The sequence below is a fragment of the Canis lupus genome, chromosome 10 (assembly GCF_048164855.1).
Source record: "Canis lupus baileyi chromosome 10, mCanLup2.hap1, whole genome shotgun sequence".
NCBI lineage: Eukaryota > Metazoa > Chordata > Mammalia > Carnivora > Canidae > Canis > Canis lupus.
Window position 1 is genome coordinate 46,544,201 of NC_132847.1, and position 27,662 is coordinate 46,571,862.

Sequence of the window (27,662 nt, forward strand, 5' to 3'; positions counted from 1 at the left end):
TTTAAAAATAAATTATTAAAGTGCTCTCAAGCTCATGCATCAAAGAAATGACCAAACATTCAACAGGGTGATTTCTGCTTGCAATCGTCTTCACCATAGTAAAGCTGCACAGGTCCCCTGGCAGGTAAGTCAGCAACAGTAGACCAATTAACCTTCCTCACCAGCATGATCACCATTACTCCTAAGATAGCAGCAGTGATTTTGCATCTCAGTGATCACCCTGAAAGCGTGTCTACATTCAGAGGACCTAAAAAGCAATTCTTCCATCCATCAAAGCTTTCCTCCTTTAAACAAAAATGCAATCCACATTTGCAGTTATACCGTGATGTAAATGACAAGAAATGAAGCAAATACTAGGAATCTACAGCTTCCAACACCCTCATCAACTATTCTTTTTTTTTTTTTTTTTAATTTTTTTTTCTCATCAACTATTCTTAAAATGGAGAAAAGGGCAGGAAATCCCAATTCAAGATTTTGAATATAGCAAAGAAAGCTAAAGAACAGAGGAGACACGTTCATATCAACCCTCCCACATGGATGCATTGATCCTTCTAGTGGGCATACTCCACAAAAGGGTGCACATGCTACAGATGTGATATCAACAGTAGTTATAAATTGCCTCCTAGACTTATTACTTATTCAAAATGCACCCTCTTTGCCCTAAACATAAAAGTAAATGGATAAAATACAAATAGAAGAACTCAATTCCATCCCCCCTATAGCTCTGTTTAAAATGCATGTAAAGAAATTAGAAAAAAAAAATCACTAGGGAAAAGCAATCCCAAAAGGTCAGCTGCAAGGTAATATTCATATAGCTATTAATGTAACACAAATTTAAGGCTAAGAGGAATATCCAAATGTCGTTTGGAACTAAATTCCTTTCTCTTCACCTGAAAATGCAGTATAGCAAATAAGAAAATTTTTTGTTGCTAATACAGGATAGTAAGTTTTTAAAGTCCTATGTCATTTTTTTTGCAGACACACAGCATGTGATACCCAAGTGGAATACTCTAAGTTTTCTTTACCAGATACCACACTAAATTCTTTTTAAATTCTTGTTTTTCCACTACTATGAAGTTTTATAAAGTCACGCTTTATAATAGAGAATTATTATATTATTAATAAAAGTGATTTTTATTCTGACCTTGAGTTCACTAGGAGGCCAAGAATGAAGGCCAGGAAAGTATCACATGAGAAACGTGGACCATCTAAACAACAGGATACATGATGTTTATATCCTCATAACTGGAGGATATAAATAAAGGCTGATCTTATTCCTACCCATTCTGGTTCTTTCTCCATGTTCTACTTAGAGAAATGCATTTCAGAAAGCACTACAAAAGAAGTCTGTTCCCCACCCCACCCCCCAATCACACACATACACACACACACACAACACATGCAAAGTGCACACAATAAAAGCCCATATCCAAAGACATGTGACTTCCACAAAAAGACACACAGCCCCCATACACAACCTTAAACTTCATCCAAAAACTGAAATTTCTGCCCAAGTTAGGATCAGTCTTTGAGAAAATAGTATTTGTTAGTGATCCAGAACCAAGTGTAAAATCAACTTGGAAAAAAGGGACAAAGAGGCTTCTGAATTAGAATATTGTAGAGATACCAAAAGGGGAGCAGAGGGACACAGGAAATAATTCTTTCTCAGGATTAAGATTTGGTCAGCAGCATGGTGGACCAGGTAAGGAAGCCAGGATGTGGGAGCCAGACCCGCCATGAGAAGAAAACACAAGATGGGAATTTCCCAGCTGTAGGGAACAGAAAGACACATAACCATAGGAGGCCCACTGGCCAGCTACAGGTGAATGAGCCAGCATGGGGGCAGAGCAGTGCATCATGGGAGACTGGCAGCCTAGTAGCAAAGGGTGGGCACTTAGCTATGGTGACTGAGGCCCAGGGTCAAGACTCCCATGTCCCAAGGGTGTAAGAAGATCCTGGCAGATCATGATAAAGCGGAACATGAAGGTTACCCAAGAATTAGGGATTAGGGCAGCCACCTGTTACTGGAATGTGGACACAAGGCATAAGTAATGGGAGGAACACAATGAGCCACTGGCTCTGAGCAGTAGTTGACTTAAGGCTGAGCTATTAACCTTGAACTCAAAAAACACTGAGTAGTAGTTCCAGGCTTAATCCCCAAGGCTGAAGGGCAATGGAGTTACTAAAATAATGACTGCATAATTAATAGCACTGATCATAAGAAGTACCCAGATCATAAGAATAACTAGGATAGTCCCTCTTCCCCTGCCATTTACCCCCATGCACCTTTTTAATGTTTATATGCAACAAATATTTATTGAAGTCCTGCTATGTGTCCGATGCTGTGGTGGTGCCATATATTCAATCTCAAACAGGACACAAACTCTACCATTGATGGTCTAATGAAGGAGGTCTCTCATGGCTAGGGACTCCATCTCTGTTGTGTCTCTGATCTGACCTTCATAACACAGGCCCCCATTACTGTCCCTGTGGCTTAAAAGGTAGGACTTTTTAGGTGTGATGGTGCTTAAGGAGGGAAGGAATCTGCCAGACCTGAATCTTGGCTCCTTCTCTTGAGTAAAAGCTGTGAGTGTGTAATGGAGTGGCCACTAACCCTGAAGCCAAGGCTGCCATCACCTCATCTCAGTCATCACTGTTTGGGGCAGCCTCGAACCCTGTCAGGATGAGGTGTGTCCTAATTGGTCTCCCAGGTGGAGGGTGGGCAAGGGCTGGTAAGGGCCAGTTAGGGTTATACTTGTTGCTACAACAGGACAGAGTAGGCCAATCAAAAGATTGACCAGGACTGGGTCAAGAATGCAGAGTAAGTCATGTGCTCATCATCCTGGTAGGATGGCTTCCAGGAGGATGGCTAAGAGGGAAGAAGAGCTCAGAAAGATCAGCTTCTTTAGAAAGGCAAAGCCATGTGAGTATTCAGTCAGGGTCTTGGCAGTTGGGCCTCTCTTTCCATGTGGAACCTCTTCAGCCCCAAAGATTCTAAACCAACTGCACTAAAGTCCCTTAGGAAAGAGCCCTTCTCAGCAAAGACCTGCCTCCACTGTCACTATCGGCATTGGGAAACTATGGTCTCCGGGCATATCAGTGACTTGTGTGACATGGTAGCTAATCAGCTGGGCCTCCTTCAGGAGGAGACTGACAGGGCTGAGAAACACACTTCCTGTATATTCTGCTCTCACTTTGCCTGTTGAAAATTCAGAGGACAGAACTAAACAACCTGAAATAAACGTATGGCTGGAATCCCAGAGCAACGACGCCACAAAAGAGGGCATTGGGGGCCAGTTTGGGGAGAGGAAGAAACATGTACCAATCTCCTACAGATGTTCACAGAAGCAGAAATTCAAAATACTGTCTCAATCCACTACAGCCACTTGCTCTGTGTGCAGATACATGTAGTGTAATTTAGAAGCCAACAGATTTGCTTTCCTTAATTCTTATAGTCTAAGTTTAATAAGGCAAATAAACAAAAACGAGATTTCCAATTTTTTTTTTTTACTAAAATGTAATTGTACCTTCTTGGCAGCTTTTTTTTTTTTCATTTGACTAATACTTTTGAAATAGTCCTGACATTAATTTATAGTTGATAACCATTTTTGGGTAATCGTCTTAAGAAAGTTTCCTTTGTGCTACTGTTTGCCATCAGCCAAGTCCCTTTCAACAATATGCTTTTGGCCACAGAGGAGTTTATGAGCCAATAAAAAATATCCTCTCTATAAATACGTTCAAACCACTCCCAGTCCATTTTATGTTTCAGGTTTCCTAAACTTAGGAGTGAAAATGTTTCTGAAGATTAAAGTTATCATAAAAACTGAAGCCATGTTAAAATACAAATCTGGCTCCTGTGCTCTATGACTTGCTACAAAAATTGTCTCATGATCCAGGTTCAGGTTGAAATCTGAAGTGAAGGAATACCTACATCCAAAGAAGCTTTCTTCTGTTTCCCCATACAGCGAAAGGTCAATTTCTCTGCAATACTTAACACCTCAATCTATGAAATCATGGGGTTTATTTCCAGGACACTAATGAAACTATTACGTTAAGGAAAGGTTGTTTCCAACAGGAAAGCCTACGTGAAATCTTTCCACAAATAGGCCAATTTCTTCATTGGTCAGAGCACTACTGATTCATTTCTGTCTCAGGGCCTTTGCTGTTTGCTCTCATAATATGGAATGCCCTCTGCCTTGGTCTCCTGCTGAGACCAAACCCAATTTCAACCCTCAAGGCCTAGCTTAAGATGTACCTTCTCCAAAAAAATTATCTTGGTCTTCATCAACCTGTTCTCCCCCTCTTGTGTCTACCCCTAAACCTGCTCAAATACATTTCTCATGGCAGGTGATATCTCACAAAACAGCATTCAGTGCAGAAAAGTGCTAGAAATAAAGAGAGCCTGATGAAGGTCTCAGATTCCTGACAGTGGAAAGTAGCACAGTGCAGCTTAGGTTCATGTAGTTTTTGGGAAAAAAACGGACCTGCACACGACCGAATCTTTGCTCTGACACTTACTAGCTATGTAATCTCAGGCAGATTACTTTCCTTTCCTGTGCTATAGTACCCTTAGAAAAATTGCATGTTGCCACGTTAACATTGGTAGAGGCAATGGTCACTTTTCTAAACACTGGAGCTACAAAGATGAGTAAGATCGAGCCCCCATCTTCAATAAAGCTCATCATTCACAGATAAGTTATTTGCAATAGTTTCAGGTTCTTTGAGGGAAACGGTTATTTGCAATAGTTTTAGGTTCTTTGAGGGAAATGGTTAAGTGGTTTGTGGAAGGGCAAACTGCAAACAGTAGGGGAGAAAGAGTCTGAAATGATTCCAGAATTGCAGACCTGTACTGTAGGCTGGAAAATCTTGACCCAAATTTCTAGCTAAGGAGACAGATAAAGGTACAGATAGAAATGGGTGACTGATTTGGGGAATGGGGGCCTCCGCAGACCACAGGTACATCTCACAGACACCTGATGCCAACCTCAAAGTCCTGCAGCTTCCTCTTTTACAAGCCTACTGAGTCTACTTCCTCACCCCACCCCTGGCCCTCTTGACTTCTAAGAAAGTTCACTGGTAAGTTGTACAATAAGCTAGGTTTGCTAGACCTAGGCAAACAGTGCACACCATTCAGAAGGACACTCCTTATGCATCTTTTTTCTTGGTCATGCTTAACTTTTAAAGTTAAAACTAGTTTAGCTTAAGATAACCCATGTTTCTCTTGACCATTCCTCCAAGATTACAAATGTCCAACTGTCCTCTGAAGCTGCCCAGGCAGAGCAAGGCAGCCTGGTCCGTTACAATTGGAGGCTGGTACTTCCACATTCTGAACCAGTAACTGTCACCCAGGCCCAGCCAGAATCTGCTCTGTGGAACCCCCAACCTCTTCCTTGCCACCTCACACTCTGAGCATGCTCACTACAAATTAGGATAGTGATTCCTCAAATAGTCCCTAGTTTATAGAGACCAAAAAAAATTTAATGCATGCATTTCCTTTCATCCAACAATCATAGAAATGTATACTAAGGAAATAAGCAGAAATGCACATAAATAAATGACTGCAAAGATATCTTTTGAGGCATCTCTTTAGATTGGGGTAAAACAGAAAATGCAGGGACATTCTGAATGCAAAACAACTTACGGCAGTATTTCAACAAATTGCCACATATTCACAAAAGGGAACATTACATAGACCTTTAAAATACTGTAAAGATGTTTTGATGGCATAGGAAAGTATTTGAAATAAATTCTAATTAGTGGGGAAAATGATAAAAGAACTACATATAACTTCTCATTTTTGTAACATACACGCACATATATGCCTTATAAATATAAACAGACACATACATACACACATATATCCAAAGAAAAATAACTTGGGAGGTTATTACTATTATCTCTAGGAGGAGATGACTAAGTAATTTTAAATGATATTTATTTTCTTCTTTGTGCTTTTCTGTATTTTCCAATTTTCTTTGAATTTTTTTGTATTCAGGAAAAAAAAAATCTCAAAATAAAGGGAAATGGGCCATGAAATAGGCCATGACTTGAAGGGAAGAAACCTGTAGGGATGATATGTATGCCACGGAGCATTTATTCCTTCCATACTTCAGGGGATATTTTTTCTTGCTCGAACACTAAGATGGCCAGTCTTTCTCTTACCGTAAAATGCCTGACAGCTTGGATTTCAAAGCTTTTCTTTAAAGCTCAGAGCTTCTCTCAATAAAATCTATATTCCTCCATGCCTAGGCAATAAAGGACCACAAAAATCTAGTTGGTATTTGGAAACCATCATTTCTCTTTCCTTTATACTAACTGAATTAACTTTTGCCAAAAGACAAATGATCTGACTGGATCACTCAGTTCCTTATTCTTTGATTTAATTAGGGATTAGATGGTAATAGACTGGAAATAAATTCTCTTTTCATTGACCTAAATTAACTTTGCTTTTGAAATATGGCATAGCCTCAACAATTATCTGAAAGGAAATATATATATATATATATATAATAACCCATCACATGCAGAAAACTATACCGATCCAACCATTTAAACATGTCTCATTAACACCATTTGTAATAAATCCCCCTTAGCCTTTGAGTAATGTAAGCCATTTCTGTCTGTAAGAGATAAAAGTAAGGAAAGGTGGTGGAAGGAATTCTCTTCCCAGAAAGTGTTTTTGTGTAGGAATCTATTTTTGTAGCAATATCGTTTTTTGGCCAAGTATCGTTCCCTGTATGACAGACCTACTCCCCCCCACACCCCGTGTGCCTCTGTCCCCAGCAATACAGCATGTACACAGTGATGGGATTTCTCTCTCTAAAACACGCTTTTGGCCCACTCATCTTTCCTCCACCTCTGACATTTGTGTAGAAAGTCAGGGTTTGCCAAAGCCTTTCACATAAAAGATGTTATGAGATCTTTATAAAAACTCTTGATAGAATTTTACCAATGGAGAAACTAAATTCAGAGAGATTAATTTACTTGTCCAGATTCCTGCTAGTAAGGAGTGATTATCAGATGAACACTTCAGTTTTCTAACCTGCGATTCAGTGTTTCATCTATCAATAACCCCGATAATACCATATGTTTGTCCTGTTGAGTTTTAAGATATTTCTCACATCCATATGCACTTCCCCACTTTCACACACTGCCTCTCGATAATGATGCATGTGCTGTTGTGTACCATAATTTCAAATTCATTCTAATGAAAACCATTATTGGAGGACGGCACAGAGGACACTGCCTAGAACAAGCCAGCATGTAGACATTCAACCATTAAAGCTCTCTGGGCAGGACATACTTCATTCTCCGTAACTGTCTAATATCCTAGAGAGCTTCATGTGCCTGATCTTGTCTCCATGCAAGGCCTTGTTCTCCCAGGACTTGGCTCCTTTTTTTCAGTTCTGACACTGGTATGCCACTTACTGAGATAGTTGGTCTGACCTCTAGCAGCAGTTATTTTGCTGTCTTATAATAGGCTATTTGTGGATTTGTATTAATCTCCCCTACTCTCCACTCACTCACCCTGTAGTCTGCCCACATCTTACTACCTGCACACATACACACAAAGACGCCCTAGACTATAGTTGCCCTGAGAGGAGATAGAGGTCTTAGTATTCTTGCTATATCATCACCCCATTGCCAACAGATGCCTAAAATTTTTTGCTGTACTACGTTGATCACTATATTTTTAAATTAATTTGAGTGCCTACTAGAAAGTACAGCTATGTAGTTATAGTTGAATATTTTATGACCCACGCTTTCCCCTACCTGCCTCTACTTTCCTTTTTCTTGCACCACAAATCCTTTCATTTATTTTAATAGCTTTTAGCAAATAACTTCATATTTTATTTCAAGGGGCAGTGATCATAAGGTCTCTAACTTGTTTCAACCTAAGACTCCAAGATTTGAATTAGTCTGGGAAAAGTTTGGGAAATCACTATTTATTCTCTGCTTCCCACGTAATTTCTCTAGGCAAAATATCCTCTAGTCTTTAAAAAGTGTATTCACTTCTAAATGAGGACACAAATTTCATTTTCCTAGGTCAAACTAGCCCAATTCAATATTCTTTGTTGTTATGCTCAATTATAAAATGGAAAAAATGGAAGAAAACACAGTTTTATTGTATAACATAATAACATGAGCCAGGTTATAAAATATTGTTTATCATGTCCTTCTAATCATGTTTTCAATATTTTTTAAGAATATCTTGGCAATATTTAATTTTGTTAGTAAAACATACAATCTAGATTATTTCTTTTTTGAAATGTAGATGGATCTGGTAGCTAAAGTGTCTTAGAAGGTAAATATTACATTTAAAGTCATGTTATAGGACTAGGGAAATAATCTCTTTGATATAGGGCCCCATATTTTAGACATCACAATATAGGGCTGGCGAGGGACAACTTCAAGAGTGATGTTGGCATGTGTGCTCCCCCACAATACACACTCACTCACGCACTCACATATCTCTAGGTAGGATGCAATTCTGTTACAAAACATAGATAAAACATTTAATGCAAACTGTAAAATGTTTAGCCTATAATTTTCATTAATTACTGTCTCCAATAGAGAGTGCTGCTGGGAAATTAAAACATAAAAGCAATGCTTTCTTTGCCTTGTATTTATTGAGCAAGAAAAAGAAATGGAACAATAAGAGATACACTAAGGAAAAGTTCCCTATTAAAGGCATTATTTTAAATGTGCCTCCTCGTTCCTTGTGAGCCAGATCTTTCCCTGAACAGAGAATAAGCCCAGCCCACTCGCCTATATATGTTCTCTGGCTTTCACCAACAAGCCTTCACATATCTAGGCCTGCTTTGCCACAGCCTTTATTTTAAAATAGCTAAATTCATTAGGGATTTTGGGAGGAAATCATGTCACATTGAGACAATTAAGTTTGTGGTTTCTAAAAATAAAATGAAGTAAGGATAAATGTGTTGGCAATGAAAAAAGGGTTATCTGCAGCATGAGATTTCAAAGGTCCTAGCCTGAAAGCTATGAACTCTAATTATATTCTGATTTTCACGCAGGAAAATCCACCTTTTCCCTTGTGTTTCACTTATACTCTCAAATTGAAGTATTGTGTACATAGAATAAACACTGAGTTCTCTGAAGTAAAGGTATTCTTAACAGTGCTTAAGAAACTATTAATACGTTCTACCCCTTCCCCAGATCACTGGTTGCAGGCCCTCCTATGCCCTGGTGCCCTTCAGCATCTTTACAACTCGGTCTTCACATCTTCTAAACATCTCTGTCAAGTTTTCCTCCTGGCCATGATTGATGTGTTTTTTTTGTGTGTTTTTTTGTTTTGTTTTGTTTTTTGTTTTGTTTTGTTTTGTCCCAGAGGCAAAGAGCCAGTTACATATTCCTTTAAATTTTTATACCATTCTGGGGCCTTGACTTTTTTTTTTTTTTTTATCAGAATGTCCAAATTTCCTCATTCTTTGTGGAATTACAACTTCTCCTTGGCTTCAAGAACTTTTCGACCCTCCAAAGGAACCTGCCTCCTTCCTCAGCATCCACTGGCCAGTTCGGGTTTTCATTTGTTGGTAATATTGCCTTTTGCTTGATGTTCCTTGTAATCTCCTTGTGAAGAGAATATACACAGAACTAAGATAAGCCCCTTTCTTTACAGATGATGAAGTAGTACAAATGGTTTGAGAATCTTAAAGACTTGGATTCAGATCATGGTTCTCAAGTACCAGCAAACTGATGAGCCCTTCTGAACCTCACTGTCCTCATCCTTAGAATGGGGGTCCCAGTGTGTACTTCATAGTGCTATTGTGAGGATTCAATGAGATTGCACCTATAAAGACGTCAATACACTTCCTGGCATCTCCTGGGTACCAACATAACCTTTCTTTTGCCCTCATAACTTTTTAATTAAATATTTTATCAATGATCACACACTTCAGGAGTTAAGTCACTCATGCTCCCTATCACTATTTGGAAAATCCTCAGAATGTACTATTAGCCTTCCCTAACTTTATCTCATATACATTTCAGGCAGATTATAAGACTATTCTCACTGATGGTTAAGACACAACATCTTGCTCACCTCAGTAAAGAAACATCATGGTTTCTGGGTTTTAAATACCCTCTTCTACTACTTCTTTTCCCAAAGTTGGGTCAAGTGCAAACATTTTAAACTTGAATTCAGCACTTTTCCCAAGCAAGGCAATCAGTATATACCAATACCAACTTGGCATACCTGTGCACAATGTGATATTCAATATAAAAAGTGGGTTATAAGAAGCAACGAATCAGAAATTGTAATAAAGTCAGGAGGGGAAGAAATTCTAATGGCATTCAGGACCAAAATTGAGCTGTCCAAATCTATTGTTTATATGTGGGGTTAATTTCACCAGAACTGCTTGCTCAGCTTAACATAAATCCAGGAGGGAAAAAGCCACTTTCACATGAAGAAATATGAACTGGAATTCATAGATACAGCAAGAAAAAAGTTCAGCTCTCATCTGTCTACATGAGCAAAATTATTTCACTAATGTTTCTTCTGATTCATGGTTTCTAGTTTCTGACAATTTTAGATAGAGATCACAAAAACTAAAGGGTCTCTTTTGCACCAGAAGAGATCAAGCAACGTGCTCTTCAGATTAGGCTGAAGGATGATGCCTGAGTCACTGGTGTCTCCAAAGATGAATGCTACAAACTTTCAAGTTTGCCCCCAAATGCTGGCCCTTTTAGGTGGGGTGGAACCAAGATATTTAGAGATCTCTATAAAGAAAGCAGGAGTGTGCAGGAGTGTGCAAATTCTTTCTAATAAGTTCTGTGTATCACTGTGCTTTAGATTTTTTGAGTTCTCAGTGCAGGGAACACAAATATGATACAGTGAGGCTAGGCATTCAAAAAGGATGCTGGACATTCTCCTCACCATACCCTGCCTTCCACTCCTCTATCTACCTTCTTTGACAGTTCAAACTATTTAAAAAATTAATACACTTCTAATTCTATGGTAATCTTCCCTGAGCTGGAATACACATTCTTAGATTGGGAAAGGCTGCCTCAGTCTAGCAACAGATTTTCCCAGATGTCAACACCCAACAGGAATTCCCAGTAGAAAGAATGGGGAGATTTCCTCCTGGAGCAGCTATTTCCCTAAAATGTCCTATTGAAATGTCCTTGGTTATGGTGAGCCACAGCCAACTGTTGATTTTGGTTACCAGTTTCAGTTTTGACCTATTGAGTTGTAGAAAAGAAGTGCCTTTCTTCCCTATCACAGCTCTTGAAAGTCTTCAAGTCTCCTCCTAGGTTTATTTTGTTCTTTATTAAACAGGATACTTTTATTCCTTATATTCAATCCATTCAAAAAAATCACAGTTCTGTGCAACTACCAAAATATGGCATTGATATCTTGAGTAGCACCAAGGAAATCTATCTGCAGGGAATAGATAGCTCTAACCATTTCTTCTGTATAAATATTGTTTTCCAGTGCATCTGAAATGTAGATCCATTTGTAGATGTCCAACAAGAATACAAATACTAGAAATACTCTTCAAAAGAATCAACTTTCATCAAGTTAAGCTTTATTCTCATTAGCAGATATCCAAAAAGGAAACTTCCTGTTCTTACTTGACACTCACACTATCCAAATATAAAGCTGTTCTACAGGCCAGATAAGTCAGTAGGTTAGTAATCATGAGTTGTGGGGTCTACAAGGGAATTCAGTGCAGTGAAAGACTTAGATCTATCAGGGGTGAACTTAAACCACAGCTATACATTAATGCAACTGTTGTAAATTAATGGTTTCCCTTAAAATATGATCAATTTTATAGAGTGGCATCATAGATTCTGAAGCCAGATGTACTATGTATTCATGTGATAATGGAAGATGAATGTTTTCTGCATATATCATCATGAATATTTGGATCTTTGTGAACAATTGTTCCCTTTGTTTTCGAGTTTATCAAAGCCAAAATACCTAATCCATTCTTTCAGCAAAGAAACAGATTTTGAATTATTATTGACTGATTTTTTTTTTACAAATGCTTAGGTTTTTCTTTTCTTATTCCATAAGTCAAGATAGTCTGTAGTCTTACCTGCACCAAAAAGGATATAAAATGGAGATTAAAGATACTGACATGCAGCTACTAAAAAAAGCAAAGAGAAGACTTGCTTCTTGAAAACAATTTGGCACATTAATTTTCCACAAAGTTCCCATCAGATGTCATCAAATTCAACACACTGTGCAGATGGGAAAGACTGACTATTGAAACAATTAACTATTGTGAGTCATTTCCTCAATCTGCTTTTGTTTTAGCCAATATGTCAAGTGGTGACAGACACTGTTATATTTCACAAGCTCTACTGTCTTCTTGGAAACAGCATAATACAATTGACATAGCGCAGCTTGATAGATCTGCCAAACTAATGGTGGGGCTCCTTTCCTTCTACTTTTCAATGCCACAATCTAAAGATATTATCTAGAACCTACTCAAAAAAGAAGAGCACAGAGTCCATTTTACTCTCTGAATACTCCCACTTAATCACCTGCAGGCTCTTAGTTTCCCAGTATCTTTGAATTGAGGCTAAAACGAATATGGTAAAAAAATTTTATTTATTCACTCTCCACTATCTCAGGAAAATACTGTCATGGACCTTGAGTTTTTCTGAAGTTTGCCACTTGCTTCAGCCCGGTCTAAAAGTTTATTACTTTAGATGACCTACTTGACCACTTTAGGTGTTAAGATGATCAAAAGCCCTAATCTAACTAAAACATTTTCTAATCTTAGCTGCATGATTTTACAATTTGTATGTATCATGTCACTTGCATGTCTAAGGAAAGTGGAGGGAAACCATGAGAAACCAACAGTTACATGAAAAAATGCTCAACATCACTCATCATCAGAGAAATGCAAATCCAAACCACAATGAGACATCCTTCACACCTATTAGAAAGGTTATCATCAAAAAGACAAGAGATAACAAGTGTTAGCAAGGATGTGGATAAAAGGGAACCTGTGTGCACTGTTGGTAGGAACATAAATTGGTCTAGCCACTGTGAAAAACAATATGGAGGTTTCTCAGAAAATTAAAAATAAAATTATTATGCGATCCATCAATTCCTCTTTGAGGTATATACCCAAAGAAAATTAAAGGGAGCACCTGGGGTGGCTCAGGTAGTTAGGCCTCTGCCTTTAAATCAGGTCAGGATCCCAGGATCCTGGGATTGAGCCCCACATTGCAATGGGACCCCTGCTCAGCAGGGAGCCTGCTTCTCCCTCTCCCTCTGCCTACAGCTCCCTCTGCTTGTGTTCTTTCTCTGTGTCAAATAAATAATAAATCTTTAAAAAGAAGAAGAAAAGAAAAACAGGACCCTGAAAAGATTTCTGCATGCCTATGTTTATTTGTAGCATTATTCACAAAGCCAAGATATAGAAACAACCTAAACTATTGTCAACAGATAAAGACAATGTGCTACATATATACAATGGAGTATTACTCAGCCATTAGAAAGAAGGAAATCCTGTCATTTGCTACAACACGGATGGAACTTGAAGTCATTATGCTATGTGAAATAAGTCAGAGAAAAATGCTGTATGATATTCCATATATGTGGAATCTTAAAAAAAAAAAAAAGCTGAATTTGTAGAAACAGTATAGAATTGTAGTTACCAGGGATGGGACGGGGGTTGGGAGTAACGGGAAGATGCTGATTAAAGGATACAAATTTTCAGTTAGAAGATGTGAGGACCTAATACATAGCATTGTGAATATAGTTAACAATACTGCACCATATACTTGAAAGCTGTTAAGAGAGTAGATCTTAACACCACACACATACGCATACACACACACACACACACACAAAGGAATACTGTGATACACTGGGGAGGTTAGCTAATGCTGTAGGGGTAATCATATTGCAATATATAAATATACAAAATCAACATGCTGTACATCTTTTTTTTTTAAGATTTATTTATTTATTCATGATAGACACAGAGAGAGAGAGGGGGAGGCAGAGACACAGAGGGAGAAGCAGGCTCCATGCCGGGAGCCCGACGCGGGACTCGATCCCGGGACTCCAGGATATCGCCCCGGGTCAAAGGCAGGCGCTAAACCACTGAGCCACATGCTCAGGGATCCCCAACATGCTGTACATCTTAAACTTACCCAGTGCTATATGTCAGTTATACTTCAATAGAGTTAACCTAAACAAGTGGCCATCCCAGATAGTTCAAAGGCAAAACTGACCCAAGATTAGACAAAATGTAGCAGCTAGAATGCAAGAAAAAACTAATAGTTGGGATTATGGCAGTGATAGAAAGACTGACCAAACTTGACAGGACCTTACTTGGCAAAATACAACCACACTGACCAACCTCAAACACTCTTACTATTCCTGGCAGTCATACTACATTTCTCTAATACATTTACTCTCCATTCTTATAGATGACTTTTCCCACCTCAGCTCTTTTGAAACCTCTCTAACACCTTCTTTCCCATCCATTCTGATGACATGGCTTCTTCATTTGAAAAAACTTAAGGTAACCAGAAGACAACCTCTGTGGATTTCTACTACTGCATCTACCTACCTACCAACTTCTGCACCCAAATAGTGTGGTTTTCTACCTGTGAACATACTCTCCATGTACTTGCATAAAACTAACCCCTCTATTTGAGCACTTAGTCTTTTGCCTCCTCAAAGACATGGAACCAACAATTGACTCACCTTCTTCTGTATCATCAAACTCCCCTTTCTACTGGGTCTTTTCCCTTTTCATACAAATGCGATCTTAATTTTCCCATATTAAGGAAAAGATTATATATATATATAATCTTTATATATATAATATATATTATATATATATTTTAGAGACTAAAGAATCCTAACCCCAAGGATTCTTACCCCAAGACTAGTAGTTCTCAAATCCCCTGGGGAACTTGAATAAGAATATCAATGTCAAGGCTCCTGCTTCTCCAGAGATTCTGATTTAATTGGTCTGAGGTATGACCTGGGCATTAGTATTTTGTGCATCTGATGTGATTCTAATGTGCATCCAAGGTAGAGAAGCACTGATCCAACCTAGATTCATCATTAATGAGGTAACAAAAGTCCAGAGAAGTGTAGCAGTTCACTCAAGCCCAGACAAATCATTAATGGAAGAAGCAAAACAAAAAATCCAGCAAAGCTAATTCCCAATCCAGTGCTCTTTTGATAACATCAGGCAATGTATCATACACAAAAATGTAATCTTTGGCAAAGAACAATGAATGCCACCATAAGTGATGAACTTGCTAATTGTTCATCTCTGCAGAGAAGACTGACCTTTTAGCCTTTGGTCACAAAAGGAGAGCTTAAACTAGGATGCTGAGAAGGCAAGTGTAAGAGGGAATGTGAAGAAATCCCCGCCATGGTACCCACAGCAGATGTTTCAGAAGTTTGGGGATGGTGAGGGACCCAGGGGAAGGTGCCAAGGAGCAGCATGAGGTGCAGTGTGATAAATGGAGCTGTCTTTTTCCCATTACAGGAACATAGCAAGTTTCGAGAGCAAATCAGAAACCTAGAATGATTAATTGTGTAGTCTACAATGAGTCCTGTTGTGTTTGTCTATAAATCCCTTTGCTCTGCAGATCAGACACACCAGGTGCAGAGAAACACCTGGCTCTGATGAACCCTGTGAGTTTCTGGGTAACCCACTCCAAAAAAGGGGAACAGTGGTTTTGTTTACAGGTGAACAGTAGGAAGGAAATCGAAGCTGGTGAGAAAACTGCAATGGTGGAGGAAGAACAAAAGCATCCCTTTAACATCAAGCCAAGAGGCTGTCATATCTCTGGCTTTGCTTCCTCTTTTTCTAGACCTACTTGACATCAACAAGGAACAAAATGCTTTAAAGAAGTCTTAACTTCCTTCTTACTTATTCCCACCCACCAGTTTAGCTAACCTCACAGTCACCTTTACATTCCCCCTAAGGAAGTTCCAGTTAAGCATTAGCAGCAAAGAGCAGAGCAGTTGAACTTATGGGTTCCTGGGCCCAAGGTCCACATTTTGCTATCTGTGCGGCACTGCACAAATTATCTAAAGTCTCTGTGCTTCACCATCACCCCATAGATAAAATAATGTTATTACCCATCTTGGAATTCTTGTGCTAACTAAAGTAGACATGAACGTAAGGTGCCTGAAACAATAAATGGTAGCTACTGCCATTAAACAAGATGGCCGGGAGATTTCTGTTATTTTTCTTTAAAGCGTTACAAGCACTTTAACAATACTGTTTGCATACTAAATGAGTATGTCAAATTACACACAGTTATTGACCCTTCCTTAAAGCTGATGAGGTACACTAATATTTAGCTAATTTTGTTGAACTGTGGAGGCAGCATGGTTTGGTGGAAAGATCTAGATTCAAATGCTAGCTCTATTGTTTACTAATTGCGAGCCTTAAAAAAAGGTGTTTAATCTCTCCATGCCTCATCTGGTCTTTAAAAAGTGAGAAGAAAAATACCTCCTTTGCAGAATGGTTTTGACAGCTAAATGAGATAATGCAAACACATGGTGCATAATAGGTGTCTACAATACAGGATCATTGACAAGACAGCACATATTTACCTGACAACAATAAAATTGCTCTCCATTTTTAATACTCTTTAATTGTTTTCACTAATTCATGACAGCATTCCTCCAAATTAGTTTAAATTTGTTATGTTTTGTCATACTGTGTAATTCTAAGTGAAGCTAAGTGACAAGTGACCATATCAGAATGGTTCTGGGGAGGGTATCCTCTAAAACAGATTAATGTAGATGATGCTCTCTGAGAAATATCCAGAGGGGGAGAAAATCTAAAATCTCTTTTAGTCACACCTCAGGCCTGTAAAGGGAGGATGCTTTTACATTTATCTTCTCTAAGGGTAAATGATTGGGTTTAGATTAATTGAAAACCAGGAAGGGAAAAAATGCACAGTTCTATGTAAAACGGAGTATGTCTATGACAAGTGTTTCCAAATATGTTGTAAAGAAAATTGGTACATTAAATATCTCTGGCTTATCTGATTTCCTAAAAAGCCAAGGAAGTTAAATTAGGTTCATTTATATCCCAAAGTGGTCATTTGGATTATGCTACCAATAATGGGACATCAGTAACTCTGAAAGCAAAAGACTTAAAACATATAAAGACATTTTTATGGTCTGCCATGCTTATTTCTAAAATACTCTGAATCTGATACTGCCTTAGGCTGGCTTCCCTGGAAGTAGACACTAAGACAACAATTGATGGGCATGTGCTTTATTAAGGAAGGACTCCCAGAAAAAGAAATGGTAAGGAAGAAGGAAAGCAGGACAGAAAAAGGGAAAGAAAGCAAGCAAGGCTTTTTTGGTGAAAGACAGCCTGGACCTGGTCCTTCAGGAGAACTCTGGAGGGTTGATTATACTCAGAGTGGTCCCAGCTTAGAGAAAGCTGGAGCCTTCCTACAGCTGCACCTGCTGGTCATGGTCAGGGCCATCTGGGAGATGAGACATAACCTCCTCAACACTTCCTGCCCTATGGAGAAACTGGCCAAGAAGGGTCCCAAGTACTGGCTACTGGAGGTAAAAGCACAAGGACACTGAAGGAAAGGTACATCACAGTAAGAAAAGGCAACTTTTCATGGAGCAGGGAAAGGATGAGAGAAAAAATAAAGTCAGAAACAGTTCGTTTTCCTCCCAATTATTCCAAAGTAATTTTTTTCTTTCATTATACCCTAGTTTTCCTATTATGAGTGTTATGAATACAAAACATAGAAACAGTTGGGATATACATTATCTCATATAAATAGTGTTGCCTCAACCCAACCTAGATTAGATAAAGTAAGCAAGAAGCAAGCTAGTGTGTTCATACAAAGAAACTTCATATTTTGCACATGGTTAATTCAAAGTGTGCACATTGGTAGCTTAACATGAGGGAATTGCTATTACTTAGTTGTGATTATGAGACACAAAAGTTTACAAGTATAATAATGATTCCTTATATTAATCTCCTATCTGTGCACTTTTAAGAACCATACAGTTTTTAGCAAACCTTTTCTCCAATGTTATTTTGTTTTGATAATATTTATTAAAATGTTAATTTTGTGCCTATTGTAACTATAAGTAATCAGATAGGGCTTGTATTTTGTATGCCTTGTTAATTTAGCTTTTCTTTTTAATTTAATTTTTCTAAGTTTAATTTTGTATTCATTTTTATTTCATTTAATGATAATGTCGGCCCACAACAGATTGGAAATTTTAACAAACTTGGTCCAGCACCACCACTAGTTTGAGAATCACTGCTGTACCCCCGGCTGCTTCCCTGACGCCTGGGGGAGTGAGTCAAGCCTCAGAGGCTGAAGCAGCGCCTGGAGGAAAGGGGGAGGAAGAGGCAGGCCCACGTTAATAATAATGATACCGTAGTAAAAAGAGCTCTGTCTGAAACACGGTAACACAGGATTCAAGGTAGGACATGAAGTCAGCTTCATAAATTATGAAACCTAAGTCAAGATTGCATTTGTTCTGTGATGATTTGAACAAGTGCTTCCTCAAGACTGAAACTAGAGCAAAAATGAAGACGTAGGGGTGCCATCTTGTGGAAAGATCAACCAACACCAGGTCCAGTGGTGCCCTCATTCTCCCCACCCCCAAAAGCAAGCCTTGCTTTTCTGTCTCCCCCTCTCCCCCGCCCGCCCCTCAGTGCCTCCAAGTATTTTTCAGAACTCCAATACTCTTTTCTTTCAAAACCAGGGCTCCAGAGTAAGAAAAACATCCCTGCCTGCACCATTTTCCTTCCCAGCTGAGCTGCATGTGGTGAGATGGGCTTTAAGTCGGCCTCTTTAATCACGGGACATAAAGATTCCACCTGTTCATGGCTGGAGGGAGCCCCTCTGCGGAGCAAAGCCCCTTTGTCCCCCCCAACACACACACACCCAGCTGTTTTTCTCCATCTTCTACCTGTCACAGAAAGCTGATGAAGCAGACAGAAACCTGAGGGCTAGCCCAGGATTAGCTTCACTGTGTGCAACAAATAGATGGTGTGTGGGGAGGGCTTTTAAGTCAAGTGCCGCCACAAACAGTACTATTTTGAGGAAATGATGGTTGTAAGGGATTTAGGAAGTAATCTGTCATTTGTTTTCAAGCAACACTGCACAAAGCAGGCTGGACTTAAGAATGGGAAACCCATTTCCAGCCATTCCCGGAGACTTAACATATAATAACCATTCATTTCCAGAAATACATTCTTATGTTGAACATATATATCTCAACTTCCGCTTTTTGCATTCAGTGGACATGAAGAAAAATACATAAACACAATCTCCTTTTCAGATGTGAATGATCACTTCATTTGCTTTCCCTTATTTTCGGATTTTTCTAAATTTTTTAGTCATGATTTACAGAGTACTCTTCTAAGACATTGGGGTTGTAAATGACAGAAATATAACTTCAGTACCCCAAGAATAGAGAAAAGGAGTAGGTTGACTTACACAACTTGAATTCTAGGAGGTTTCAGGCATTGCTGGATCCAGGGGCTTAAACAATGTCATTGAGTATGTCTCTCTGCCTCTCAGCTATCCTTCCTTTTATGTGTGGCTTGATTCTCAAGATACACTATCTCCACATGGCAGGGGTAATGACAATCAGCAGTGGAGAACTCACATCTCCACCCCTCACATCTCGACCTCAAAAAAGCACAAAATAGTCTTCCACCATCACTCAAACAGAGCAGTCTCAGGGAAAACGACTCTGACCCCGTTTGTGGTATACATCAGCCCCCAGCACCACCAAAGATTGTCACAACAGAACCACACAGGGTGGAGGAGAGGTGGTTCAGGAAGGAAGACCCCTGTATTTTGGGATAAAACACTGAGCACTCTCTCCTCTGTGCCTGGATGAATCTGAGTGTGAGAGAATCATCTCCTGTCCCTGTATGCTTGGCCCCAGTCTCTACATCGAGGGACCACAGTTGGTTTTTGATGGTCATGTCAGAGCAAGGTTATATTGGCACCCAGGGTGACCCATGGATCTCCAATCCGAGCAGCAAAACGGTAAACAGAAGTCAAAAAGATCTTGTATGAATTCTTCAGGAAAAACGGAGATTCAAAGAGCCAAAGTATCACAATCTGGTGCCTCTTGGAGCTGGTGGCACAGGCTATAATCCAAAGGAAAGCAGAGTTGCTGACTGTTTTAATCACACACTCCATGATTTACCTCACAGATAGCAGAGATGAAAAACAGGAAGCTTTCACATTTTATGAAGAAAACATTGAGTAATACAATAACAATGATAAAAAGACCCCAGAATAAATTTTCCTCCAGCTCTAGATCTGCTCATCTTACTGAATACCTTCGGTAATTTAGGCTTTTTAGTTTAAAAAAAAAAAAAAAAAGATAAGAAGGGGCACCTGGGTGGCTCAGTTGGCTAAGTGTCTGCCTTTAGTTCGGGTCATGGTCCTGGGGTCCTGGGATGGAGCCCCGAATCAGGCTACCTGCTCAGCAAGGAGCCTGCTTCTCCCTCTCTCACTCCCAGTGCTTGTACTCTCTCTCTTTGTGTCAAATAAATAAATAAAATCTTTTTTTGAAAAGATAAGAAAAGGAAAAAAAAGAAACCTCTGTGAGCAAAATTCTTTATCAGGATGTCAAAGGGGAGAATTTATTTTCTGTCGTCCTTGTATTATAAATAAGGCCCAAAGCTTTTTTTTTTTTTTTTTTTAAGCTCCTTGCATTCTGAAGAAGGTGTTCAGCTCTTGGGATCACCTGTCCCTCCAGAGCTTCCTGTGAAGCACTGGGACAGACAGATCAACCACCACCCACAACCACCATCCCAACCTCAGTACAGGGCTGCAAGGAAAGGCAAGCAAATCTCATGATAGTGCATCCCCAAAAGACATCGAGTGCCCTCAGAGAGGTCTCTGGTGACAGCAGAGTCTAGGGTGAAGCTGAAAACCTCCTCAAAGAAACCCTTAAAACCCCACAAAAATCACAAAGATGACAGCAGAGGCCACCAGCATGAAAAGGAACTTGATGGAACCACCTGAGCCAAGGTCCCATGGCACCAGGATCCCTTTCACTGGTCTGTCAGTAGTCACTTGAAGGGATTTCTAGCTCTCTGTCCCTCTTTCCTGTCCCCAGGAGAAGAGGCAGCACCACAGGGCCAAGCTAGGCCCTCCCACTCCTTTCCAAGCAGCCAGACCACAGTGCTGACCTGTACTGGGAGCAGGAGGAAACTAGCTTGAAACTGACATCCATGAACAGGGCCAGAAGCTGTGGCACAAGAGCCAGAAGAGTCAGAGTGATGGAAATGGGTGTGGTGCCTGCAGCCATTTCTCTTCCAACTCATAGCAGCAGGCCTGGACTGAAGCCCAAGTGAAGGTGCCAGGCTTTGACTTGAGCCTGGGCACAGCAAAGAAATTTCAGAAGCAATCCTCATGGAGCGACCTGCACTTTGGCATCTTTTTTGGCTAGTGGCACTCTTCACGTACAGGGGTAGTATAGAAGATAGGTCCCGGCCCAGCCTGCCAGGGTTTCATCCTGGCTGGCTGTGTGTTTGTGGGCAAGATGCCTTACCTCTCTGAGCCTCAAGTTCCTCATCATAAAAAGAAGACTCTATTAGTATCTAACTCAAAGGATTTTTGTGAGAATTAAGTAGTTCAAAATGTTTGGAACCATGCCCAGCCCAAAATAGTTGGAGTGGTACCAACTATTATCATTATTATTATCTGTTACGCAAAGTAATTAATTTCATAACCAAAAAAATATGATAATATCTAGGATAGGTTTAGTTAATGATGAACTATCATTTCTTACACAGACTGAACTATCATTTTCCTATATACTATTAAATACATAGTTTGACCTGACCTATCACCAGCTAAATTAGTAATAACTTTAGTTCAAGTTCGAAAGAGTTTTTGAAATATTTCAGATTCTACAGGATAGAAAATAATGCAGTATTTGTATTATCTGGTGTCTTATAAGAAAAAAAGAAATGTCTACTTAAAGTTTAAGAAAGTGAACAGAACTGAATCAAAAGCACCACTTTTCCCTATTTCACCATTCTCCATACAACAACCAGAACAATCTTCTACAACAGAAGTTAGATTTTATCATCACCCTGCGTGAAAGCCCTCAAGGGGTTTCTTCCTATCACACAGTATGACCTGCAAGACTTTACCATATCTTGCCCCAGACCCCGATCCGGACTTCTCACCTTCCCCTTCTGCCTCCCAACCATGCTGACTTTATTTCTCAAACCTGTCCAGGTCTTTCCCTCCTCTGACTATTAAACCTGCCATTCCGTTTACCTGAACACTTTTCTCTGCAGCCTACCCCTGCATTTAGGACTCTACTCAAATGCCACCTTCTTAGGAGACCTCCAGGATCACTCTTTCTAAAACAGTTCCCCTATTTCCCCCATCACTGCACTCCCTCATCTGACTTTATAGCATTTACCAAGAATGCAATTTATTTTATTTTTGCCCCACTGAAATATAAACTCTTGTGGAGTAGAACTGGGTGTGTCTTATCCACTGCTAAATCTCCAGTGTCCAGAAAAATACCTGGCACATAGAAGGGAACACAGAAACCTTTACTGAGTGAAGGAAGGAAGAATTGACGAGGAACTCACTTTCTCCCAAGACAGAATGTTCATTCCATCCCTCAACCGAAAACTCCCTGCCTCATTTTTCATGCATTGGATCCTGCTGCCCCTAGTTTTGCAGCAAAATGTAACATACACACCCTCATTTAACATGATAACTATTTGTTAAATAAATGCATGGATGGATGGATCGATGGATGGATAGGTTTTGATCTAAATCTACGATATATCAGAGTCTTTACACCACTTAGTCTGCTTTGTTTAAGTAAATAAGTACCCAAAAAACAACTACAATTCTTTCCATCCTTTTACTCCTCATCTGTCATTGCTTATGTCACTATTTTTTAATAAAAAGACATAAGCTTCAGGTAATCACTGAATGGCTTGAGGCCTCCCATGAATGCCAGGCTTCAGGAAAACATACCTGAGTATTTTCCAGGTTTAGAAAACTGTTACCATGATACCCTTCCCCCACAAGACTGTAGTCTATTTTTCTTTAACCAAATGAGCGTTCTAATTCATCCCGCACCTTCTGCATAGTATCCAGGCACTGTCCTCACATCAACCCCCTTGTTCTCACCATATACGAGCTTCTACCCTCCCCTCACTAGCACTCTCCCATGTGTCCTGCACAGCCCCACCCTTGGGCCCTGTCTCTGCCTCACCTGTCATTTTTTGTCACACTGCATCAGAAGTGACGAGTCCTCATCTCCTCCCCCAGGTTGCACCCACCTCAGAGGCTGCATCAGCAATGTTGCAAGTGATCAGAACCCTTGTCCCAATGCCATCCATCAAAAGCTCATTGGCACATCCCTGCTCTGTGGAATGATTTGCACTCGTTTTGGTTTTACAAGAAAACTAACCATATAGAGTATTCGAGGTGAGTTGAAAGAAGAAAAATGGTTGCAGATTCAGTCCTAAAGTCTAATCAGGAAAGGAAAGGAACTCCTGCCAGAGAAGTTTGACATTGCCCAGTGACATTCTAGATGGAAGACACTGCTCAAGGTTGACATTCTTTACCCAAGTAAGATAGTAAATAGTAGCTCAGAACTCAGAGCTGTCCTTGAACCATGCTTCCTGCACCGTTCTCTCAGCACATCCAAACTTATCCCTGTAATGTACACTCCCACAGGTACACACAGTCACCCATAGGTGCACACACATGTACCCATGAGTACACACCCACACACAGGTATACACTCATGTACCCATGAGTACACACATACACACCCATAAGTAAACACATAACCACAATATATATGCACACGCCCTCCATACACACTCACCCACAGGTACACATACATATACCCATAAGTATGCGCACACACACACACGTGTACACACACACAGGTATACACACACATCCATAAGTACACACACACACACACACACAGGCATACAAACAAACGCATGTATCTTGCTCCCTTTCTAGCCCTCTAACCCTTAGCATAATATCTGGGCCATCATAAGAACAGCTGACATTTATCATCTATGAGACCCTGCACTGAGCATTTTATAAACAGGACCCCACTTAACCCTTCCGACCACACTACGAGTACAATTATTATCCCTGCTTTACAGAAGAGGATGCTTTCCCGTGTTTCTCTCTCTCACTTATTTCTCTTGTTTACCTAGCAAACTATACAAAAGAAGCTGTTATTGACCACATTGTTTGGACAAGGAGGCTGAGAAGCAAAGAAATTGAACAGCTAAATAAGCAAGGCCACTCATCTGGTGTAAGTGTTGCAGGATAGATTCAAAACCAGGACTCTCGCTCTGCCACCCATGCTTTCTCTTTCAAAATAAGCTGCCTGCTTCCCAAAAGTAGCCTGTCCTACAACATGCAAAACCATACAATGTAATGATCAAAGATACGTTTTAATGAAGAAGTAGATGTACACAGATGGCTGGGATGAGTTAGTTGCTAAAATTGAGTATTAATTTAACTGTGACTTTCTGCAAGCCACTGAGAACAAAAATCATCAGCCCTGGCTTGGCCTGAGCCAGCTCCCAACAGTTACCCGGAAAGCCAACTCTCTGCATTAGGCAAATTCAGTTTTTAGATACCTAAGAATAAATGTACAATGCCCTGTGTCCTGATATAGCAAGAAGGATGTATTTGCCTTAAGCACATGTATCTGTGTAAAGTTGCCAGAACTAACATACACATAGAATATAGGGATGATTTGCAAAAATTGGCCTTCATCACAGGATGCCTCCCTCCTGCAGTGCGTGCCAAGGGTGCTAGAAAGGAGACAGAAAGTGGTCACAGCAGAAGGACACCAAGGGAAAAGGATGGACATTTGCTGATTCTTACCCACTCACCAGCTCTGTGCAACAAGCACTACCAGTCACCATTTAACAGTGGACACAGCCAAAGACAAGTAAAAACTAGAGGAGTACAAATGGAGCCGAGATCTGTTCCCCCCACTTCAAGAGTGAAAAGATGGGCCTTCGGTCCCAGTTCCACTCCTTGCTAGTTGTGTGACCTGGGACAAGTCACAAAAGCTCTCATGACACCTGAGTCATCCGTCATCCATCATCTGACAAAAGGACTCACTGGGTTGGTGGGAGAGTAAAATGAAATAATGGGTAGGAAACCTCTTTGAAAAGGGATAAGGCACTTCATATATTTTAGCCTCACTGTTCCTTATTCATTTTTCACAGTTTAGCTCAAAATCATTACTTTAGGGAAGCCCTCCCCCACAAACCTTCTTGAAAAGGCTGGATTCCCATAGTATACCTTCTCCTTTGTATGCCTTATGGGAGTCACAACTTTACATTTGTGCGTTCATTGGATGGTCTCCCTGCCTCTCCATTCAGTAGCTCCGCAAAGGTAAAAATAAAAGCCACCTGGTTTTGCTCAACGTTATTAGAACTCCAGGGCTTAGCACCCCGCCCAGCACTTGGCAGACATGAAATAAATATTTATGGATTAAATGCATCAATATATAAGTATTAAAAGTATGTATTAATATAATCATAAAGTATCCAATTACAATTTTTAAAACTTAGAATTGCACAAAGAAAAACTAGCATCCTATTTATTACCTAGAATCCACACTTCTAGTCATCCTAACCATCTAGAACTTAAAGGCAAGAAAAAGAAAAAAATTTTTACCATGTGGAAAATGACTGTCATAAAGTCCACATATTTAACTCCTGAAAAGAAGTGGATCCACCCTCAAGCCATCATTCTGACAATTGGGTGTAAAGTAAGGCAGGGGATGACAGCAGCTGGGACACCTGACAGCTGGCGAAGTGACAGCCAACAGCGACAGGAGGAGGCAGAGTGTGAAAGTGCAGGCTGGCTTTCCAGCACAGCAGTCTAAGGTACTTCATGTGAAGGCCGCCTGCCCACACACCGCCGGCAGCCCCCCAGAGACACCCTGCCACCACAGAGTGCCATGGCTGATGTTCAAGGAAGGCCACGGAGTTTCAATAAAGGGAAATAATGTCTGTGACACTCAGGGTATAAACAAAGGGATATAGAGATCCCAGCAATGTCTGTGTCTCCTGTGGTGCAAATGAAAACTATTTCAGCTGTAAATAAACTTCCCTAAAATAGAAAATATCTGTGTCATCCCATGGCTGCTTTGCACAACTGAGGTATTGGTGAGTATGCGCCTTTCACAAGGCATAGGTTAGGACCAATAATTTGTGTTTACACCCCCTCTCTCAAGAGCCTTGACACCACCAACTGAGGTCTTCTAAGTGATCCCCCAAAACACACCTCAGAGCATCACAATATTTTCTTGTATGAATGACCTAAGTAAGATATAATTCAGTCCCCATCTCTCCTTAACAGCTGCAGAAACCAAGTGCCAACTTACAAGGCAGCAAGGGGTGGGGAGAAGCAAAGGCAGAGGACACAGGAGAGGGGCTCAGTGATAAAGATGAAACTATGATTATTTGCAGATTTACATAGAGACAAAGTCCTAATTGGTACAAGGCAAGAAAATCTCCATAAGGGGTGCCTGGGTGGCTCCGTTGGTTAAGTGTCTGCCTTCAGCTCAGGTCATGATCCCAGGGTCCTGGGATTGAGCCCCCATTGGGCTCCCTGCTCAGTGGGGGAGCCTGCTTATCCCTCTCCCTCTGCCACTCCCCCCTGCTTATGCCTGCCTTCTCTCAAAAATTTTTTAAAAAGAAAGTCTCCCTAAAAGCTGAAGCGGAAGAGAAGTTTGCTTTTGTGGTCAGAATTCACACATCCACTCACGTATTCAGTTTACCAGTTGTCTAACCTTCAGCAACTCACGTAACTCCTCTGTGTTCGGTTTCTGGGTCTATTTATATGGGCAAATGGCAGTGTTCATCTCTTAGGGTTTTGAGGAGGATTCAATAGTTCATCTATGCAAAGAATGGTGGCTGGCAATCAGAAGAGATACTTAAGTGCAATCTACTGTCACAAGGATCACCATTGTTGTTACTGAGCACCTGTTCTGTGCCGTGCACCAACCCATGCACAGTAGCTGGAGCCGGGAAGAAGACAACAAACAAAAACAATAATTGCAGCTGTAGATAAGGGAGAAAATAAAATAAACAAGTTGCTATGGTACAGGAAATGGTGGTGAGAGGGTCGTCTTAGCTAGAATGCTGGGGAAAATTCTCTCAAGGAATTAATATTTTAGATGAGAAGCCAATTGTTCTAACACTAGGAGGAAACTTATTTCAGGGCTAAGAAACAGTAAGTGGAAGACTTCAGGAGCAGAGAGAAAGGAACAGGGCATGTTTTAAGAACATGTGTCTGGGGCTGAGGAAGCCAAAGGGAGAATGAGAACGCCAGGCTAAAGCTAAAGACTCCATCCCAATACTGACGTACCCCAATTAAGTCACATGCCCCTAGGAACTGAGGGGATGACAAGTGGGGCTCCCAATCTCCTTCTCCCATCTCTCCATTTTACATATCTGTGAATGTGACAGCAATATCCATAATACAGGACCGAACTCAGGAGTAATTATTATACTATTAACCTTCTATTTAAGTATCTTAAATAATATACTCCTAAAGGTAAACAGATATTTACAACCATTTTGTGAATATCATATTTCATTCTAATGAGAAGGGGTTAGGAAAAAAACATTTATCTAGCACCT

The 27,662-nt window shown here is 40.2% G+C and overlaps 2 long non-coding RNA genes across 27 annotated transcripts in view; one reads left to right on the forward strand and one right to left on the reverse strand.

Moving 5' to 3' along the window:
• Positions 1 to 27,662, reverse strand: part of LOC140641546 (uncharacterized) — a 307,651-nt gene that overhangs the window by 203,616 nt on the left and 76,373 nt on the right. The gene's annotated exons all lie outside the window — the stretch shown is intronic.
• LOC140641545 (uncharacterized) overlaps positions 4,939 to 27,662 on the forward strand; it is a 28,163-nt gene continuing 5,439 nt past the window's right edge. For 2 of the 21 annotated variants that reach the window (XR_012038117.1, XR_012038105.1), the window contains exons 1-6: positions 5,995 to 7,415; positions 9,428 to 9,554; positions 9,641 to 9,848; positions 18,719 to 18,781; positions 23,290 to 23,448; positions 24,204 to 26,183. This is a non-coding gene — a long non-coding RNA (uncharacterized lncRNA). The other 19 variants (XR_012038108.1, XR_012038109.1, XR_012038111.1 and 16 more) reach the window with 19 other exon arrangements.